The sequence below is a fragment of the Pistacia vera genome, unplaced genomic scaffold, assembly GCF_008641045.1.
Source record: "Pistacia vera cultivar Batoury unplaced genomic scaffold, PisVer_v2 Contig423, whole genome shotgun sequence".
Classification (NCBI taxonomy): Eukaryota; Viridiplantae; Streptophyta; class Magnoliopsida; order Sapindales; family Anacardiaceae; genus Pistacia; species Pistacia vera.
Genome location: NW_022196250.1, coordinates 379,938 through 385,427, shown reverse-complemented (window position 1 = coordinate 385,427; position 5,490 = coordinate 379,938). Strand labels below are relative to the sequence as shown.

General features: G+C 33.1%; 1 long non-coding RNA gene across 2 annotated transcripts; it reads right to left on the bottom strand.

The window, feature by feature from the left end:
• Positions 1-204: 204 nt before the first annotated feature.
• LOC116142976 lies at positions 205-2,728 on the bottom strand. Of its 2 annotated transcripts, none has more exons than XR_004130073.1 (3): positions 2,671-2,728; positions 1,530-1,604; positions 205-495 (listed from the first exon to the last, which is right to left on the bottom strand). It is a non-coding gene; the product is annotated as an uncharacterized LOC116142976 (long non-coding RNA). The 2 variants fall into 2 exon arrangements; XR_004130072.1 differs by having other exon boundaries at positions 1,530-1,614; positions 2,671-2,712.
• Between the last annotated feature and the right edge of the window lie 2,762 nt (positions 2,729-5,490).

The following is a 5,490-nucleotide window of genomic DNA, read 5'->3' as shown; positions in this document are numbered from 1 at the left end:
ATGACAGAAAGAGAGTCATACCCTTGACTTTCCAGTGAACTTGTCCTGCAAAATTCGAATAGATTCAACCCCACCAACATTGCTAAAGAATTTTTTCAGATCTTCAGAAGTGCGAGAGAATCTCTACTTGCCTTGAAGTTAAGGTTTGATAAAAATGCAACACACTTGTCAGTATCCTTTGGCTCTTCCAGTGGAGAAGTCTTTGATGTGCTGGTCATTTGGATGCTCTTCAAACTTGGGTTTTGCTTCTACTTCGTTTTCTTCAGCTACGTTCTATGCTCGTCCCTTTTCTTTCCCATGCACTTTGTTTGGGTTTTGGGCAGTATTTTTCTACCGCTTAGCTGGAGACTGTTCGTCAGTCATGTTCAAAACTGTTTTTCTCTTTCCATTAACACTTTTCTTATGTGACTTCTCTTTCTGATCTATTAGTTCAGGAACAGATTTGGCTTCCTACTGTAACCTAAATAATTGCAGCTCTTCCAAGCGGGGTGTAACCTGAGAAAGGGAACAAAGACAAGCATCTTTACGCATTAAGTTAAAATAGCAAGGATTGCACACATTCAATAAATACTAAGCAGATGTATCATAATTCAGTGACATCTTTAACAATGTTATGTAACAACTTGACTTAAAAGATTAAATTGATAGTTAAGCATCCAACAACCATACTTAAAATTTAACACAATCTCGGGCGCTGAACACCCACAATCACAACCATAAATATAACATAAATACAAATACAAATTCATAATCTAAATAAGAGCCTATTTGATATAAACTTTAAATAGTGTTTTATTTTCGAAAACAAGGAATATAAGGAATTTTATGAAAATATGTTTTTATTAAAATAAGTTGAAATGTTTTCAAAACAATGTTTTTGCATATAATCCTAAAAATTAGTGTAAAATTAGAAAACAAGAAAAATATCATTTCTCAGTCTTTATATAGTTTTTAACTTGAAAAACAATTTTTGTATACCAAATATATTTTCAAATATTTAAAATATTGACATAAAACTTTTAAAATTTTTAATTGTAACTTAGTTTTTCAAAATTATTTTTGAATCACAAACCAAATTGGCCCAAATCTCATAGGGAGATTTAAACACAAGACTATGTGGACCACCTTGCTACAGTACTCAATTAAGTTATCACTTAAACTAAAAATTTAAACAAATAGGCAATGATCCACCAGTAGTATTTAAGCTCTAACAAGAGAGAAGCAAAGAGTTCATAATATGTACAGAGGCACATAAACACAGCTCATTTACAAGCACATCATTTGAGGTCATCAAAGACAACAGCTAAAGTGGCACATTTTAGTCAAACACAGATGGTTACTAGATAAGGCAAACATCGCAACCAGCTAAAATATCATTAGTTAAACACTTCAATTGTTTTTTGATAAATCTATACATACTAATTCTCAATAGCAATGCAAATGCATCATACACATTAGATTGAAAAAAGAAATACGTGATTAACTGGCACTTAAAACAAATAAATTAAAACTGCAGCAGGAATGTGTACCTTCTATGCAGCGTGGTCAAAATCTTCAAGTGTCCCGTATTCCCTCTCAAAACGCAACCAGTTGTGGCATATGTCCTGAATAACTCTGTTTTTAAGGAAAAGAATATATCAACAAATCCAACCCTGGAGTTGTGGACCCAAAACAATATTTTCAATATCATAAAATCAAGAAGCAAGAATTGTCAGTAACTTTAGATGATGTCGTGAGATCATCAATTAGATCATATAATATGAATGAGAGTGGGAGCAGGAGTAGAGAGTTGGGAAACAATTCGATTAAATATAGTAAGGCCAATAAAGATAAGATGAAAATAACAAGGTTAACTTTATCAAACTAAACCCTAAATTGATCATAGAAAAGAGAGAACTTAGATGACTTTATGATAGGTCATATAAATTATTTACATCAATAAGTTTTCTTTAACCTATAGCATATTTTGACATGAAACTCTAAAAGTAAAGCTTGAACTAAGAAACTTTTCTTTAAACAAATTGGAAAAAATAAGCCAAGTGGAAAAAGATATCAGCCTATTGTGTTTCAAAAACAACTTTGCTACCTATGATTTAAATGTGATTGCTTCATATATGCCACAATTTCATCAGAGTATCAGTAACTCTAAAGTTTGAAGTTAAAAAAATAAACGTCATGGATTTTCAATTAGCATGATACCTAGAGATACTGTCATATATCATTTACGTATGATTTGAAAAAATTATTCAAAATGACATATTAAACCATTGTGATTCTGGTGCCCGAGTAGCAGGTTGACCTATTGCAAGGCTACACTCTAAAAATATTCTCAGCTGCAGAGCATGATTCTATGTTAAGAGTTCAAAAGATCTCTATAAATTGCCCTCCTTGATAAACAACATTTTAACAACCTTGACTTAAGCCATTTGTCTGGTTTCAGCTTCCATTAGCAACAAAAAGAGAATAAAGATAGAAGTGTTTGCATTGCAGATGACAAATATCAATTGATTAAATAAAGCTACATTGTATACTACTAAAAGCAACAATTTTCCCAAAAAAAAAAAAATGAGAAGGAAGGAGGAAAAAACCAGTTTAAAAACTTTCAAATTAAAATCCTGTCCATAAATCAATCTAGAATAATTGAAAGCAAGTAATGTAAAAGAATTATACCTCTGAACCTGTCCCACTAAATCTTTTACTGAAGCATCTCCTATAGATGGACCTAGCTCAGTTTAAATGTCCCAATTCAATTTTCATAGCTATATAACCTTACCAGGCTTCTGATATGACCTGTGCAAGACAAAAAGCAAGTTATACGGAAAAAAATACAAGATGAATCATAAATCAATCATTGAACATACAGGATAAGAAAGAGAAAATGATGAATGGGCCAAACAGATCTTAACCAGGCTCTCCAAAAAGGCCCGAGCTGCAACTTGATATTTTCCCAATTTAGCTCCAAATGAGCCCAATAAGCGTACAAATGCAACAAACCATCTGTATTCTTCATCTGTTGAGAGAAGTAATCAGACGCCCCTGAAATGAAGAAACTTCACAGTTAAGTATTCAAGTATATATAGTACATCCAATCATACAGGGCTGCAATTTCAATGGTACACTAAAGAGACATCAGGCTAATTGTTTATAAACACAAATATTGAAGACAACCATTACACAAGAAGTAGAAAATGACATGCCAATTTATAAATTCATAGATCCATAAAGATATCTTCCGTGCATGCAACTCCAATGCTGAATGAGAAATTTTTTAGCAAAGGACACTATTCCATGACAAAACAATTAACAAAGGTAACAATCTAGCAATTAGCAAAAGCCATCTTGGAGTATCGAGAGTTATGCACTGTAACTTCTACATAAAGTGGTCATAATGGTACTATAACAGCACACAATGAGTAAATTAAAAGACTTTTCTTCAGAGTCTAAGGGTAGAAGCACTTGACACAATTCATAAGAGATCTATGCCTGGACCCTGAAAGAGTAGACTAGCTACAAGGTCAACATTTCTTCATCTAAAATTCACCATGAATAGAGCATCTACAAATATCTTTGAGAAGCTTCAAGTTCTTGACATCGAGTAAAACAATTTAACAAGGAAAAATGAATAGTATACATATGCGAACCTGAAACGTTTCCCTTGTCAATGAAAATTCAGTGCTCCTCTTCTGCTCCAGGCAAAAGGATTCTTCATCTAAACCATCCACTCAAGTGAGAATAAGTTAGGTATGAAACAAAGAGGGTCCAATTAACAAAGATCTTTAATGCATAAAACGAGATGAAACAATAACAAGTTACAAAGAGTAGTAACTCAAGCCTGCAAATTAGAGAAAAGATATCTTTACCTCCTCAATGGTCGAAAAAGTGCATAGAAGGACTTCTCAAAGACCTGAATATGATATAAAATCTTTTTAAACAAGAGTAAACTTTATACTTGTAAAAGTGAGCAGAATGAAATTCCAAACACAGTTTGTGAAACTTCATTGTTTACTACTATAACAATCTCTATAATTCTCAACAGATGAAGGGTAACAACTGAAACTTACAGAGATATCTCTTTTCAGGCACACGGCAACGTTCCAAAGGGAGCAAAGATCGAACCAAAGATCACAACCTAAGGACAATTTTCTAGCCTTGGAATGAACATCCGCACAATATTTCTACCTGAAGGGAAAAAGAGATGATTAATTGGTAAAATTACAAATACCTGGAACATAAAGAATTGAAAAGAGAAATATGAGTGAACCTTCAAGGTTTTATCCAATAGCGAGTATAATCAAGCCAGAGATCACTTGATACAGGAAACTCGGTAATAGCATGTTCATAGAGAAGTTGAAACATGGACTGGATCTCTAGAAGACTATTCAAACTTCAAGTAGATCTGCAAAAATTTCAAATTAAAAAAATAGTAAACACTTTAGAGAAGGAAAAAAAAAAAAAGTAACCTATTGCCACATTGCAAGTTCTTATGCAACCCCCACCCTCAGGAAAAAAAGAAGAGAGAAGATCTAAAGTTTACATAAACGATTACTTATATTAGAAGCAAGAAAGACCATAAGAAATTGAAGTTATAAAGAAATTTCAAAAGAAACTTTGTTGATAAACAACTCGACCTAAAAGCTTAAGCTTGAAAAGGTAAGGGCACAACAATGGTATTAAGCTTTGTAACAGGCACTTCACGTGGTACATAAACCAATCCCAATTTCAGACAGAAAGACCAACCCAAGTATAGCAGGATGTAATAGATGGGAGACTCAAATCATGACCTCTACTTTAATATCATATTAAGTTACCGTTAACCTAACTGCTTAAGGTATCATGTAAAGCAAGCATATCATTTAGTTGTCTAAAACAATATCTGATAGTAAATGCCATATACCATGAATTGTTGAAATTTTTTGGAGTCAGATATATCCTGCTTTGCAATCCGTTCTTCAAATCAGCTCAACCATTATACACTCCAATGCCTTTCATACGCTGTGGCCACAGTAGAAGGAATCCCATCTAAATCACCTGATTCAACATCTAGAGCAGTCCCCAGTTCCACCTCCTAAGACTTGTAGGTGAGAAGGGTGTACCTTATGTTAGCAAAGGGAACAAACAACTGACAGTGAAATAATTGGATGCGCTGAACTGTTTCTTTTTCCTGCAAAAGAGCAGTAATTTTCCAAATGTAAATTTGAAAACAGATACTTTTTCTTGGTACATAACACTTCATAGGGAAATGAAAGAACAAAATTTATGAACTATACATAATGACAAAGAGAAGAAAAAAGGTTTCTAAAATAAACAGGGCATGCAACTGAGCCATGGTTCTAGGAAATATATGGAAGACCCACAAAAGCGTTATTAACCATAATACCAAACCAGTAGGATGGAATAAGACTTTAAATAATCAAGTAAATTGATTAATAGAATGCATCCCCTTCAGGCAAATATTCTATAAGTTTCTGATATATATATTAAATTATCACT